At 25.8% G+C, this 17,416-nt stretch overlaps 2 long non-coding RNA genes across 2 annotated transcripts in view; one reads left to right on the forward strand and one right to left on the reverse strand.

Annotated features, from left to right (window-relative positions):
• LOC136090750 (uncharacterized) overlaps positions 1-16,924 on the reverse strand; it is a 40,420-nt gene extending 23,496 nt beyond the window's left edge. The window contains exon 1 of the long non-coding RNA XR_010643691.1: positions 16,723-16,924. This is a non-coding gene — a long non-coding RNA (uncharacterized LOC136090750). The remainder of the gene's footprint in view (positions 1-16,722) is intronic.
• Positions 7,044-9,952, forward strand: LOC136091215 (uncharacterized). The gene is made up of 3 exons (XR_010643786.1): positions 7,044-7,130; positions 9,537-9,734; positions 9,824-9,952. It is a non-coding gene; the product is annotated as an uncharacterized LOC136091215 (long non-coding RNA).
• Positions 16,925-17,416: the final 492 nt, after the last annotated feature.

Raw genomic sequence — 17,416 nt, forward strand, 5'->3', positions numbered from 1 at the left:
TTTGACCAAAAAACAGCTGTTTTACTATTACTATTAAACAGTAATGAAAAACCCAACCTTTAGCATTTTTGAGATTTTTTTTTGATAAATACGATAAATTAAAATTGACTATGGTATTGAGGTTAATGTTTCTTAGCATCGCTAAACCTTTTTTTCTCTTTTAGTTTCGAAATAAGTGAGTAAAGCAATTCCTCTCTTTCAACAGCAATATTTGATTTTTCTGCTCTCCTCGTTTTGTTTTTTTAGAAGCTTGGGTAAATAGTATGGAATTTGCACCTTGTGGTCTTCCGTTGACAACTATTTTAAATCAAAATTTCAGATGATTGTATTTAGTATAAACATTAGCTAAACACACTAATGAATAGTGAAAAACATCACAAGTCCATTCCTTTAATTTTTATAAAATATCATACATAGATTTTGAGAAAAAGAGGGAAAAGCCAAGCCCGAGTTTTAGCCTTTGTCTAGTTTGTCTGTTTCAAAACATGCATTGCTTGTTTGTAGTTCTCTTTCTAACTAGATTTTGTAATGCAACTCACATCTATCCTTGCGTCTGTTTACTTTATTCCAATTTTTGTTAAACTATTTAGAAAATAATTTAAAATCTATGTCAGAAATCCCTGTAACTTTAAAAGTATTACGGTAGGTAACTAATTTGATTAGGTTATTTTCCAAAGCATGAAACAGTTTTTGAGAAATTTCTTTTCTTTTCATAATGATTGGTAGAAAAATATTTTAAAATAATAATATAATTAAAGTTTTTTAAAGTTTTAAAATTGTATTTGTATTTTACATAACTAAAAGAAGTTTCAGTTTATAAATAAAAAATACCACAATACTTAATAAAAAGGAACAGCATTAAATTTTATAGCTTCTTGTAGTTTCTGTAAGTGCAATTAAATGATTAGAATTCATTTTTAATAATAATGTGTTTTGAATAATTAAAAATGACAAAAGAGTTGTATGTTTAAAACCTGCTAAACTTTAATTGACACAACTTTGCGCTAGATATTTTTAATGAGAAGCCTTCTACAATATTAAGACACTGTAAAAAAATTAATCTCATAGTGGGGAAACATGGGCAAAAAAAGATCTTCAATCATTTATGGTAACTTTTTATTACATTTTGTGATACCTTTAACTTTAACTTAACAGAGATCTTTAATCATATTTAGAGTTTAAAAGAAAGTCCTAAAATTCAAGATTATTTTTATTTGTTAAGTTTTCTAAAACAAAGTATGTACCCTGATATTGATATTACAAAACCTTAAATAAATTTTAAAAAACTGCGTTCACGAGGTAAAATTTAATTTTATGAGTATTTTCTTTCCTTTTTTTTTTTATAAAAAGTTTTTTAAATGGACGAGCGTGAAAACTTTCCCGGCACTCTCAAAACAAAAACTAAAATATTTAAACGACAGATTTTTTATTGTGGGTTCTTTATTTTAAAGTATTGCAAAAAATTTCTGGCCCACTGTGCAATACCGAGGGCATTCCAAACCATCTTTTGCTTTCAAATGCTATTTATTTGAAAATGTTGTAAACTACATGGGTTAGCTTTAAGAACCAATCAGCAATAATCTTAAACATAAAAAGTTTTTAACAACTTATATAATTGATATATGGCAGTAAATATGGTATAGTTCTGAAAAACTATTAGGTATATTTAGTTTTATTCTTTTTTAGCTAAGTTATAGGATTAATGGGAGTTTAGAGTGAAATAAATCAATTCAGGTTATTAATACTCTATTGATATTACTAAGTAAATTATAAAACTGGTTTGAAAAGTCTATTGCATGAGAACCACAATATAATCAGGTTTCACCATCTGTTTTATATTTTGTTACGATGGCTGTCTTTATAATGTCTTAGAGTTATAAAAACCGTTCAAAAGACAAAGTACTTTTTTAAAATCTTCGTTTATCAAGATAATGTCTTAAAGATTATGGATTTTATTATTAGTGAAGTTTTGTAAATGGATACGTACTATTATATAAAAAAAGTTGATAGAAAAGTCGTTTAAAAACTTTATTGTTACAATTATTCGATTTTAAATGTGATTGTTCTTTTTAGTTTTATTATTCTATACGCTTTTTAACATTTGTTTTAATTTTAACAAACCTGCACGTGCCTGTGTATTATTTTATTATTTATTATTTCAATTTAGTTGATGGATGTAATTACTAATTAATAATTAAGGTTAGCACTTGTTGGTTTGACAGTACGCTTTTCTAAAATTTTCTTTTTCTTAAATGGAAATCAATGTCAAGATTTTAAATATTCGATGTAGACTTTGTAGATATTTGTATGGAAAAAAAATACGTTATTTAAAATAACCAAAAAATAAAAACGGAAAGTTGTTCCATGTAATGCTGTCATTTGAGTAAGAAAACATTCATCTAAATAAATTATCCTTTGATCATTATAATTTGATGAATTCTATCGTTGTTAGCAGGTAAAAAAACTCAGTAAAGACCTAAATTTTGCAAAATAATTTAAACAAAATAAAAAGCTTATTGATTGTTCTGATATAAGTAAAAAAAATTTGGTCATTTTTAATGATCCTTAAATGATAAAACGCATTGTGACAGCACATGTCACAGAAATAGATGTGGAAGAATTAAAAAATGAATTTAATCCTGATGTTACAACCCGTCGGTGTCAATTATGTGGTAAAATACAAAAACAATCATACACTTTAAAAAAATGCGAAGACTAATTCTTTTTTTTTCTGCCTAGTAGAAAATATAAAGGTAAACGAACTCAATGAAACTTTTTGTTCAATATGAACGAGCCATATATCATCTGAAAATTTAGGTCGAACAAACTTTCTTTTAAATATGACAACAGCCAAGTTTAATTGTAAAAAAAAGTTCAACAATAAAAAAATATTACGTTGCACTTTATGTTCTTAAGCAAAAGTTAGCTAAAAATGGTGGACAAATAGTTGAGTTAAAATATGCAGGACTTAAAATATATAATGTTTTTTAATTTTAACCTAACTTATGATAACTATAAATTATAAAGGTGTCACTTCTTATAGATCTTTTTTTTTAAGCAGTTTTGTTTATACTTACTACAACAACAAACGATGAAATTTTTTGTCAATATTTAAGGCTGCTAAATTCATTTCAAGACAAAAGATTTTTATTGGATAATCTAAATACTGGAAGAGTAGTAACTACTACTTTTCCAGTATTTAGACTGTTTGCAATGAATGGGTATCTGTTCATATATTATTTGAATATCAAAGATTTTATTCTGCTGAGAAAGTAGTGCCGATTTGTTAATAAAAATATTTCTATTGACATGGTATGACCATAGTCATAAAATAAATGTAACAAAAGTCTCCTCAAAAAAAAATTTCAATACGGCTACTTTAATAGCCACAAACAAAATGAAAAAAAACTTGGCATAAATTTTTAAGTTATGCCAATACAAAAGTTATGCCAATACAAAATATCCGGTTATTTTAATTATTGTTTCTTCCTCTCTCTCTCACACACACAGATTAGGTATCGACTGTTCATTAACAACATTTAAAACGTTGAATATAAACAGTATTTTTATTTTTTTTTCTTTCCGTCTTTCTTTTTAAAAAAGAATTTGTCATAAGAGCATCAAAACTCCAAAATTTGATATCCTTAAAAAAAAAACTCCTTCATTTGCTTATTGCCCCACTCTCCAATAAAGGTGAGTGCATTAGCCTAACCACGGCTCTGAATATATTTCTTGATAAGTAAATTTTTAAATAACTTTAAGAAAACGAATAAAAACTAAAACAACAATGCCTACGTAAGAATATCTCACAACTTACACCTTTGCAAATCCAAAAAACATAAAATATCCATGTTTTTTTTATTAATTTGTAGGTAGGGCCTTCAAGTCTCTACACAGCAAACTCTCTATGCTTGGTCTATGCATGGGACTAATTGGCTGATAACCGGTACCACTGCGCCGGTGATGCCGCTAATATACCAATGGTTGGCAATGTTCGTTTTACAATCGGCCAAGTGGCCGATCATGCCGATCTTGCTCGAGACTTAAACCATGTTTGAAATTGAAAAAAAAATTTGTTTGCGTTTGCGTTATTTGTATAAAGACTCGACATCTTCAACTTTTGAACTAATGTCAGTTTCCTTTCTACTTTGTATTGATTTCTATTTGTTATAACTTTATTGGAATTCCTTAAGGAAAGATAAAAAATCTTTTATAGCAAAACAAATTGTAGTGACAGATATCATTTATTTTGTAAGTAAATGTTTTTTGAGGATCCTAAATCATTTATACTTTCTTTTACTTATTTTATACAAAATAAATAATATAACTTGTATATATATATTATATATAACTTAGGGCAATATGTTAAATAATATCATAGTATTTGATTTTAATTTAAAATTATATGAAGGTTTTACTATATTTTATAGGTTATACTATCATTGGTTATACAATTTAATAATTAATGTTGTAATAGGTTATTACATTTAGCCAATGTTTGATGAATAATTGATGGATTTTTAGTTGTCTTACTTTTTCTTTAATTCAATATATATTTTCTTTACTGTTACAATGTTTTTATTGTATTAGTCAAGCATTACATAGTATTGAATTTTCTAGTTTATACTCATTTTTACAGTGTTTTTTTAATATTTTATTCCTTTGTTTACTTAACTTTTTTTTATTTGTTTTGGTTACAATTATACATATACAATTTTACAATATATCTATTTTATAAGTTTAACCTGACATTCGTTTTTTGTGACTGGGTTTAAATCAAATGCAAATTAAACATTGTCTTTTAATTATGTCAATAAATGTAGAATCATATTCATTCTCATCATTATTATTATCATTTGTTCAGTTTTTTTAAGTATTTTTACATACATAAAAAGCGGCGTGATTGAGTCAGTTGTTAGAGTTAGATTGAATAATGATGTTAGGTTAACAATGTAATCAAGAACGATAAATTCTAAAAATATAAAAAGGTAAAATGAAGATAACACAATATTGTGAGTGAGTTTTTTAATCAATAGATAAGTTATAATATATAAATATATTGCTACTGTTTAATGTAAGTTAAGTGCTTTAATATCTATATATTATTAGAAGTTAAGTGCAAAACAATTTAAATGGCTGTTATATCATCTGGCTTGTCGTAAGGAGAAAAATCGGAGGTTGAGTATTTTCAAGCGAAGACATCAAATGAAGACATGAAGCAGTTATGATGATCTTCCTTTATAATTTTGCATTAATCCTTTGTAAGTTAAACGTGTTTATTGTATTGAAATTTTTTATTGAAATGCAGAATATTTATAGTTACAGTTGTGTAGATCAAGTGTGATTTCATTCTTAAGATTATTTGAATATATTTTTGTAATTTTTATATGTAGCATTTCATTGAGAGTACTTTTTGAAACAACAGAATTATTTAATGTTATCATGGAGTTAATGAGTTGTGATGTATTGGATTAACAGCACAAGATGTTTTTTTTATATGGCATACCAAGAAATCATTGATATAATTTTATAATTTTTATATGTAGTAATTCATTGAGTATATTTTTTAAAACAACACGATTATCTAATTTTATCATGGAGTCAAAGAGTTGTGAAATATTTGATAAACATAAAGTTTTTTCTTTTATATGGTACCCTAAAAAAATTTTTATGTTTTTATAAATTTTTATATGTATTATTACATTGAAAGTGATTTTTGAAAACAACACGATTACCTACCGTAACCCATGGAGTCAATGAGTTGTGATTTATTTGATAAACAACTTAAGTTATTATTTTTATATTACATCCAAGATATTTAATTGATATAGAAATTTAATTTAAAAAAAAAAAAGAAAACAACTACAAACAACTCATCAAGTGCATATATAAACACTTTGTTTATATAAGCACTGTTTTTTTTTTTTTTTTTTTTTTCGTATTACTCAAAATATGTAAAAATGTAGAAGATAAAAATATTTTTTGTTATATATATATATATATATATATATATATATATATATATACATATATATATATATATATATATATATATATATATATATATATATATATATATATATATATATATACATATATATACTTATAAATCATTTGTATAATATTTGATATACAATAATACTCCTAAGATATGCATTAATAATAATTATTGCATAATTATATTTAGAAAAAAATAAATGCCTAAATTTAACAAATTTACAAAAAGACTAGGTTTCTATTTTCTTTTTTGTTTTTGTTTTATGTATCTTGAACCTTATATATTCACTTATATTCGTAACTTTTGAAATAATCTTAGACTATTTTAAATCAAGAGGCATTTAAATAACTTTCACACAGTTTTTACACATAATTTTTAACCTTTTTAATGAAATCTTTAGTTCGACCTGCATAACCTTTTTTAGGTAAATTTATAAGTTATCATTTCTCGAAGCAATAGCAGATTGCTTTGTTCTTTTTTTCGTTTATCTCAGTTTTTTTCATAATAGTATGATATATATAAAATTTATATTAAAGAATATTTGTGTAGAGTAATATTTAGTCATATTTACAACTCCTACCACTGGTAAGTTTATTAATTAGAACTTTTTTAAATTAGTATAAATTACATAATAAGGTGTTTTTTTTGTTTGTCTATCAATTTTTTTAAATATAGCAGTATAAGTTTATACATGTGTAATATAATATAGTGGACTTTATTTTCTTCTCGTATCTCTTTTATGTAATATTTAGTACCGTCCATAATCGCTACTACTAGTAAGTAAGATAATTAGAATTTTTCAAAATCTTTATAGTCTACATGCCAAATAAATGTTTGAAAATTTGTTTGTTTTGTTTATTTAACTTTAGTTTCAACTGCCATTGCTATTGCTTGTAAGTTTTGAATTGATCTTTAATAGAATAATACTTGAAAGAAAAATTTTTATTTTAGTTTATAAGTTATGACAGTCAAAATGTTTCTTGATAGCACTAGTTCAATGTGTTTTCATTTGTTTGGTTTTTTTATTTCAAATATAAAACTTGCTATACTTGTTTTAAATTAACTTCTTTACTTTAAATGTTTTTTGGCTACTGCTTTATTTAAAGGTGATCCAATAACAAAGTTAATTCAAGTGAGTAAGTTGCAATAAATAAAATTTTAAATTATATGTTTTGTTTGAAGGATATTAGTCAGTCATAATTGTTATTATTAATATTGAAATTAAACTTGATTGTTTGTCAAGTAACATTATAAATCAATAGTCTATTTACTAAAACTTACATTAATTTACAATTTAATACCTTTATTTAACTCTTTATTTACAATGAACGTACCAATCTAAAATTATATGACTTATTTGTATAATTAATTTAATATTTTAATCAGAATTATTTTCTAATTTTTTGTAAAGTCTTTTTGTAAATTTACTTATTTTGTAAAGTCTTTTTAGTTTGTAATATTGTAGCACAATCTTCTACACCCTTTTATTTATATATTATTCATTCGTTTTAGTTGATTTTTGTTTACTTTTTCTTTTTGTAGACCAGCTTGAAAATACCCTTGAGTAAGTAAAGTTAAATGTCAAACAGTTTTTCAGATGATCAAAAACAACCAAGAGGTATCATTCCAAGAAGGCACGTAGGATCAAAAATTATATTGTGAGGGTGGGGGGGGGGGGTCAGTACAAATCCATAATAGTTTTAAGAACCTTTTTTTTTGAATCATTTTTTCAGTCCATTTTTTCGTAATTATTTAATTGAAAAATTTTTAGGGCGGGGGAAGGAGGGCAAATGCCCCTACTATCCTCCGGTTGCTACGGCCCTGTCAAGGTTTTGTAGAAATCGTCTCCACCATCTTTTTTTTTTTTTTTTTTTTTTTTTTAATAAACATTATAATGAGTTTAAGCATTTTTTGACCATTGGAATAACAAAGTGCGGAACTCTGCAAACAGTCCTTAGAGCACCATTTTGTAACAAAACATCTCTATAACAAGTGTGTGTGCTTGCGTTATTTAAAAAAGTATTTACTGGGACCTGGATGACGAAGTTTTATGTGACAGTTGAGGAGAAAAATTTTGACCATATTAGTAAGATCCATGTAGTAAAATAGGTTTTGCATGAAATTAAAGATTCTAAATGAAATCTGGGTGCCTTTTTTGTAGCAAAACAGATTTTTTTTTAGAAATTACCTTAAACCATATATTTTAGATCCAATAAAAAAAATTGTGCTTGGTTGATGGACAGCTTAACAAGAAGCTTCCTACTTGTCTTATTGCAGTAGAAGACAGCTTAAGTTGTCAATATAAAAGATACTTCTCACATTCTGCTAACCAGACTCTCACGGAGGAGACAGCAAGTACAAGGCTTCACAATACGCATGTTTAGTGAGGCTAAAGAAAGATCATCTAATGCAACAATATTATTTCATGCAAGTAAAGATCAAAAAAGAATCAAACTTTAAATTACCTAGATAGTTTAGATGAGTTATCTAGAGAAAATGTAGTTATGTGGTCTGTTCACACAGCCTACAAAAAGAGGATGATAAATCGAAAAAAACTTAACGATATACGAGCAGAGATTACAAAAAAACAAGCATAGAAACGCTAAAAAATAGATGAAAAAGACAAAAGATAGTTAGAGTGACAGTTGCGTGAACTCACTTACATCGAAATTAAGAGTTTATATACATTGTCTACCAAACAGCTTGATGACTTAGATGATGTAATATCAGATAGAATTGTTGGGCGAAAACTTTACCATGAATGGTACGATACTTAGTATTTGAAGTATGTCTTGTGTGATGGTAGACTAGAAAAGCTTTAAAAAACAAAACAAGACAAACTATTTACACTATTTCTTACTGAAATAAAGGTGAACTGATACTGATGCTGTTGACTACACCATGATAAAATTACAAATTATTACTGATATGTGGCAGGAGAGTTGACCTTTTCTTAAAGTGTAATATGTAACAAATTATGATAATATTACTTGTAATGAAACTTTCACTATTGATAGCGCAAGTGATGAAACTTGCATAAAGGTATTGCAAATGATAAAACTTGCAAAACAAATATCGCAAGTGATGAAATTTGCAAAAAAGTATTGCAAGTAATGAAATTTGAAAAACAGATATCACTGGTGATGATTTTTACATAAACGTATGGTCATAACTTACATAAACGTAAGTCATAAAACTTTCAAATATAGTCATATCATGTCAGGTATTCCAGGTACTAAACCATAAGTTTTTATTTCACTTTTTCCATAAATGTTTTAGAGAAGAATATAAAAATATGATTTGTAATGACCTTTGAACAAGTGTTGAAACATGCAAAATACTTTGATAGGCAACTCTGGCTTACCTTCACGTGGTGTCTATTGTTACAAATGCTTTTTATAGTGTTTCATTTATGAAATTGACAATTTTAATTAATTATTAAAAGCCAATATAACTATTTAAACTAAGGGTTTAATCTAAAATAACTAAGTACACAAAAAAATAAAATTGATTGTCGGTAATAGTCTTTTAATTTTAGATTTTCAAACAAAACAAAGTTTTTCCATTCAACAAACTTCTATTCAACACACTTCTACTCAACAAACTTCTCAACTTCACCAAAATTTTTGAATAGGAGTAAAAAGCCTATTTTTTCAACAATAAGATTGGTTGTAGTCTTCAACTTTCGCCTCAAAGTTATACTTGGTGCCAAAACCTTAATTCAGATTTTAAATTGGTAACTCATTTTAAAATAATTATAATTGATATTATAAAGATTTATTTATAATTATTATTCTTTTATTTTCAATTTCCAATTTTTTTTAGATCGGGGATGTAAGGAAGCGCCCTATGCACAAGTTAATATGAACACCACTAATAAATGATATTTTTGTAAAACAAATTTTTTTGATTTTTTTTTTACTGTATACTAGTTTCACTTATTTTATAAAATATAGAAACATGAGAATTAAACATTTTTAAAATAAGGGTGTGTTAAACCAACACCACCTTATCCACCACCAACTTTAGTATACACCAATCATTTTTGTTGGTATGGAATAAAATTATATCATTTTTTTGTATTAAAAAAACTTAAAAGAAAACACGTTTTATTGAAAAAAACATGCTTATTTTTAGGGTAAAGTGGTGGTTTAGCACCCCTCTAGCTCCCAGCAAGCGCCCAATAAGTGAAGGCAGTTATACTTTTAGCCCATTGTTACACCTATCTTTTGATACCAAGTATAAGGTCTTTAGATAAGAACTGACAAATTTATAGCAATATAAGCTAAGAAAAATGATATTTTGACCAAGGTTTCTTCAGCAAACCCATTTATCAAAAGTTTGCTACTAAAAACCTCATAACTTTATGTAGAATTATTCACTTTTAATAATTTTTTCACCTTTAAAATACTGTGTAAAAGCTCTTTCCAATGATATATTACAATTTAGCATTTGATCAATTTATAACTTTCGATCCACATACCTAGCTATAGGAAAACCGAGATAAAAGGAATTAAATTTATGCGATCGAGTAAGCAGAATGAGATAAGATGCAATGAGATAAATAACAACGAGCAAGATGAGATAAGATAACAGCGAGCAAGCAGAAAAAAAATTTTTATGCATATGAATAACGGTTATAAACTATCTATAGTTTTCTTTTGTGTTAATGTTTTGAGCATAAAGAATAAATAAAAAAAAAACGATCCACATCATTGTGTTGAGAAGGTTTGGGAAGTTTTTCATATTATTCATGTGGTTATATTTATACAAACCTATATATATATATATATATATATATATATATATATATATATATATATATATATATATATATATATATATATATATATATATATATATATATATATATACATAGGTTTTAGTTTAATTTGGTTATTTACTTTGTTTATTTTTGATTAAAATACTTTTAAAAATAATATTGTTTCTCGTGCAAGTGTTCCACTAAATAGTATTACACATAAATACAATGAAATTTCGTATAAAACAGCAACTGCTTTTTATAGAATACTTTTTTTATTCAGAAAGTCAACAAAATAGACACCAATCAACAAGTTATCTTAATGACGTCATAAATTGTCAATAAATGAATGAGGGAGTTCATCAAGATAATATTCAATGAATGGGTAGAGCCGTAAGACCTTTTCACTTTAATGCGTTCAAACATTTGCACAGAACCACCTAATATGCACAGTATTATGATGACTTTCCGTCCATTCCATAACAAGTTTGAAATCCTGATAAATTTTTTGGTTTCTGACGTTTATGACATAATAAGTGATTGCCCAAATTTTGAATCACCTATACAAGTTTTACAAATTGTTTTTATATCCACTTTTTAATTTCATGTGCATATATTACTCAGCCATAGAGTAGAGCTTGTCAATAAAAATCTCTAAAGATCAAAAAGGTTTTTTTTTTTTAATATGAACAGCTTTTTTCCACATTTTCTTTCTTGTTTTTGATCAATTTTTTGCTGTTTTGTGGTCTGTTTTTACGAATTCTCAACTCTAATTTGAGAACGAGTTAGCAATTCGTTATAAGTTTTTATTTTTTTCTTGTGCTTCCTAAATAAAGCACTTAGTTACCTCTTCTTTTAATAAATTATCAAGAACATAGAACATCAAGACTGCATAATCATCAGTCCTATTCTATTTAAATCTTATTTATTAAGATATTGCTTTAAAAAGAGAACTTTTGCATCACTTAACATCAAAACACTGTACTTAAAAGATCTGGATTTCACCTCATTTAGTTTGCAAATTTCATAACGCACACACTATTATTCTTTTTTATACAAATCAAACTCTAGGATTTTTTAAAAAAATTATAGTTATGTAGAAATAATTCAATGTAGAAATAATTCAAGTTATATTTTCTTTATTAACGTTAAGGGTTATCATTTGAAAGCTAAGTTATGGTTTATTGACGTACAGACTTAGTACAAACTTAGGCAGCAGTTATTTTCTTTAGTTTCCCTACAAATAATTATTAGCTCATTTTAATAAAGCTTACCAATGCTATTTTTGCTAGAAAACAAACCTTTTTTAGCATATAAATTTATAACTATTGTAAAGAGGGCTTGAAGTGAAGAAAAAAATAACTGGATGGTATTCGGTAAAATAAAAATACCATCCCACCTAACGGGTGACAACTATAAAACAAGACTGGATTTAAAGACACATATCCATTTAAAGAAATAAGATAAAACAAAAAGGAAAAAATGCTCTAGAAAGTATTTTTATTCTAGTTTTTAAATATATAATCAGTTGTTCTCAATTAAACCATTTCTTTAGACTTTATCAACTAGGCCTGGTATAGACTGAGCTAGGCTCCGTTTGAGCCCAATATCAATTTTATTAAGGCAATACTTGATTATAAAACGTAATTTTTAAGGATTTTCTTTATGCCAGCTATTTTTGTAGACAAGGCCTTTCAAAACACTCCAAAATTTTACGGTTGAACTTTTTAGCTGCCTGTCGTTGAAAAACTCCGTCTTTATGGTCAAACATGAGTTTGAGCCTTTCAATGTTTGTCCTGGTCATTTTTTTTTAGCTTTTATTCCACTTCCTTGTACTCTTTGGTACCCAGATTCACTTTCAGCATGTGTAATTATCTTGTAGATAGTACTTTTAGGTATATTCTTAACTTTAAAGTGATTATAAGTGAACTTTTTACCAGCATTTTTGTATTTTAAATAAAATTCATACAAACATTTTTAAACTTCTTGTTTTGAATTTATTTTTTTATTCATTTCTTTATGAAATAAAAACACATAAAAATATTTAAAAACTCGATTTAAATACCTTCTAAAACAGTTGTACTATTTTTAAAATCTTATTCCTTTAAAGAGATATGCGCGTTTAAATCCAGTCTCGTTTTTTAGTTGTCACCCGTTAATCATTATTATGTATAGAGATTTATAAAAAAGAGGCGGGATAGTTTATACTTTATAAGAAAGTGACGGGATGGCATCCCGCTTTTTCCCACCCTACTTCGAGCACTGATTGTAAAGGAAAAATGTATTGTTTTCAAAATTTAAATCATTATGTTAAAATTTTTTTTCTTTTTGAATATTTATTGTAACTAAAAAGTCCAGTATTATATGAGGCAGTTTCATCTGTTTATAAGGGGGATTATTTAATGTGTTTATAAGAGTTCATTTAGTATTTGAATTACCTTTTAAATAGACTGTAAATAGGATTTGATGATTGATGATATCAATTAGTTTGGATAAACATGCTGTAGTGGTGTAGTGGTAATGCGATAGTGTCGTAGTGTAGAGCGCTCGCTTTACAAGCAAGAGGTTGAGATCAATCCCCACTACGTCCCTGTTAGTAACGCATTTGTTTCACTGCGCATTGGACTTGTTTATCAAGGTTCGTGTTTTGGAGTTATAGAGTTGAGAGAGGGTTATAACCACAATTAACTAGCCTCCTCGTCTGTAGTGGCCTTCTCGGCCTTTGGGAGGTGAATAAACACACAAAAAAAATTTAAACAGTTTTATTGTTACGTCATTTTACAATTTAGCTTGCAGACTGAGAAAACATTATTAAAGAAAAGATGCGGCTGTTCCAGATACTGGTTTTTAATTTTCCAAGTGGTGAAAGAATTTTCTAGACTTTGTATAGAGACCAATATAAAGCGCTTTTTAAATTTTTTCATTAAAGCATGGCTTAAAACTTATTTAAAAATGTTGTAATAAGGTTTGAAATTGTTTTGTTAATTTAAAACTTAATACCAGCGTTTTATCAATTTTAGGCAAAGCACCGTAAATTTTCTTCTTTTTTCTTATACATATTTATATACTTTTTCTGTGTTTACTAAAAACTGGCCAAAGTTAATATAGTGAGGTTATGTTCTTATTTGTTTATTAGTTTTTATTGTTTTTAAGAAAAAATTAAAAGCAACTTTATGATGTGTTACTTTGTTTTGCACCGTGTTCGCATTAAGACCAGTAACACCAAGATATGGGTTTCTTTCTGCATCGTAAAAAATTGTTACTTAGTCTTTACTACCTCCACCCCCATCCCCTCTTAAATTTTTATTATTTTTATTTTATTTTTTTTGCACAGCGGACGTATTTACGTCACTTGCAACATGGTATGACGTTTTTTGTCTTTTTTTGACGGGGTAAACTATAAACCTGCGTCCGTCCCTACTTACTTTAAAGATGTTTTCATTTATATGCAGTTACCCGATGTTCAAAGAAATGCACATGTATTATATTAAGATTATATTAAGATATACTATAGAATGTTTAAAGTTTGCGCCATATTGATTAGATGGGGTTTTGACAGAAGGCAATAAAGATACAGATGAGTTTGTTATTTATGATGATGATAACGATAACATGATTTTATCAAGATCTTTCTAGCAAATTTTTTTTTATTTTGCATAATTTTTTTTTCTGAAAGTTTTTAAAATATTTTTTATTTAGTTATCTGCGTTCATAAACTTTTAGCTATAAATAATATTTATTTAGTTACCTGCGTTAAAAAAATGGTAAAGGGTAGATTATTTGTAAAACTATAATAACAATAAAGTTGAATTAAATTATGTTTCATTTAATAATCTGAAATTTCAACGCTTATTCAACGTTGTTTCAACGTTAATTATGCTTGCTGAAAGGAAACAACATGTTCTAAATAAAGAGCACGGAATACATAAAACCTTGTGTGGAGTACCACAAGGTTCAATACTTCGATACATAATGGTATTATGTAAACTAAAAATATGAGAGGTTTAAGTATCGTTTACATATGACTTAAAATAATGCATTCATAAAGTTAAACACAATTATGTTTCCAGATGGTACCAACATACATACAACATACAACATACAACATACTGTATATCTTTCCAACGTTAGTGTTACACAACTTTATGCAGAAATGAATTTTTAATTCAAAATGATAAATATTTTGTTTATGGCAAATAAACTCTCATTAAACGGCGAATAAACTTAGTATACCTTATTTCATAGAAAAATTGGAGGAAGATAACATTCCCCTTGAAAAACAAGATTTATTTTATAATAATAAAAAATAAAAATTAAGAGTATATAAATTAAGATTTTACGAATACTTATTGACAAAAATACATCTTAGTCTCTCATATATTAAAATTTACAAAAAATTAGTACAACCATTGACCTGATGTAACGACTTCGTCAATGGAAAAATACTAAATCCCAATAAGAGATATGAAAATGATGACTGTATTTGAAATAAAAATTTACCAGCACTAATTTTAGTGTATAAATATAATGAATAACCTAATTTCAGCTAATTTTTTAATAAGTTTGAAAATAATTAATAAGAAAAGTATTCTTTAACAACTAATCAACCAAGTTTTTTTATACTGCCAAGGAATTTAAAATAACAAACAAAATATTCAAGAGTATAATGCTATTAGCATTTCGCGGTTATGAAATTGTTTTCAAAAAGATAATGCAAATAAGGTTAAATCATTAAACTCATTTTAAGCTTCAAGCTTCACATATATATATATATATATATATATATATATATATATATATATATATATATATATATATATATATATATATATATATATATATATATATATATATATATATATATAAATTTTTTGATATGTTTATTGATATATATATATATATATATATAAATTTTTTGATATGTTTATTGATATATATATATATATATATATATATATAAATTTTTTGATATGTTTATTGATATATATATATATATATATATATATATATATATATATATATATATATATATATATATATATATATATATAAATATATACATATATAGCAGGATATATATATATATATATATATATATATATATATATATATATATATATATATACATATAAATATATAGCAGGAGCAGATCCAGTATTTTTTGATGCTTGAGATAGCTAAGTTCCAGACATGGAACAAACTCTAAAAATTTATACGTTTGCACTTATGCCAAACAACGATGCTGTGCAAAAAGTTACAATCATTGGAGTTTGCGAACAAAACAACCCTAAAATTTTGGCCACAGCTGCCCAACACAAGAGAGCAACAAACTGATACAATATTTTTTAAGCTATTGTTAAATAAAATTATTTTCATCAATACTTTCTAAATCTCATAAAATAATATCTTAACGTTCAAAAGTTATAACGATATAAAATTTTTAATCCCCTCAATATGAGGAGGGTTCAAACGTTGTATAGTCATAATTTTTGAACACTAAGTGATTATTGTATGAACTTTATAATTAAATTTATAAATAAATATAAATTTATTTAAGAATATTATAAAAAATATATTATCAACTTGTTGCTCCCTTGTTTGGGGCAGTTGTTGCCAAAATTTTAGGGCATTTGTGTCCCCAGACTCCAATTATCGCAATTTTTTAACATAGTTTCCTTATTAGAAATAAATATAAACATATAAATTTTTGTTATTTGTTGCATGTCAAGAAGATTGAAGATGCTGGATCCGTGCCTGCAGATATATATATATATATATATATATATATATATATATATATATATATATATATATATATATATATATATATATATATATATATATATATATATATACATATATATATATATATATATAATATATATATATATATATATATATATATATATATATATATGTATATATTTAACTATAGATATTATTTATTAATAACTGTAAACACCTCCTAGCTTTAACTGGAATAGAAGCCATGTAGCAGATGTTGCTAAAGCTATATTGATTAGATTTAACACTGTATAAATCATATCTACTATCATTTAAAAAATTTTAAAATCTTTTTACTCTTGTTTTGATTTGGTAGATTTAAAATTTTGACAGACTATAATCAAGCACAACATTAAACTTTCTTGTAAAAATAGATGAAAGCGAAACAAAATTGTTTACCTTTGGATAATTGTTGTATTTGAAAAGGACTTAACTGCGTGTCAATACAGAACAAAGCCCATAAACCACGCATAAGCGCTACAAAATAATCTTTAGAGAATAATCATAGAATTATATAAATTTAAAAACAAAGATTTAAAATAATGATTAACAACTTATGTTTCAACAATCTACATAACTTTGGAAAAACTGGAATTTTTTTCATAAAATGATCACTCTAAGATTTATAGCAACATTTATTTATTTGACTTTGAAAAGTAAGCAGGTAAAAAAGCCAAAAATATTTCTCTATGCAAGTCCATAATAACCCTTTTGTGTCGAGTGATCAGTATGGCGGTTCATAAACAGTTATAAATATTTCAAAGCATCTATAGCAATGGAAAAAAAATTAAAACTTATCTTTGAAATGTGAATAATTTCTAAAGTTCTTGCTTCAAACCGTTTGTTAATTGCATTTATAGATCATTCAAAAA

This window comes from Hydra vulgaris, chromosome 14, assembly GCF_038396675.1.
Source record: "Hydra vulgaris chromosome 14, alternate assembly HydraT2T_AEP".
Classification (NCBI taxonomy): Eukaryota; Metazoa; Cnidaria; class Hydrozoa; order Anthoathecata; family Hydridae; genus Hydra; species Hydra vulgaris.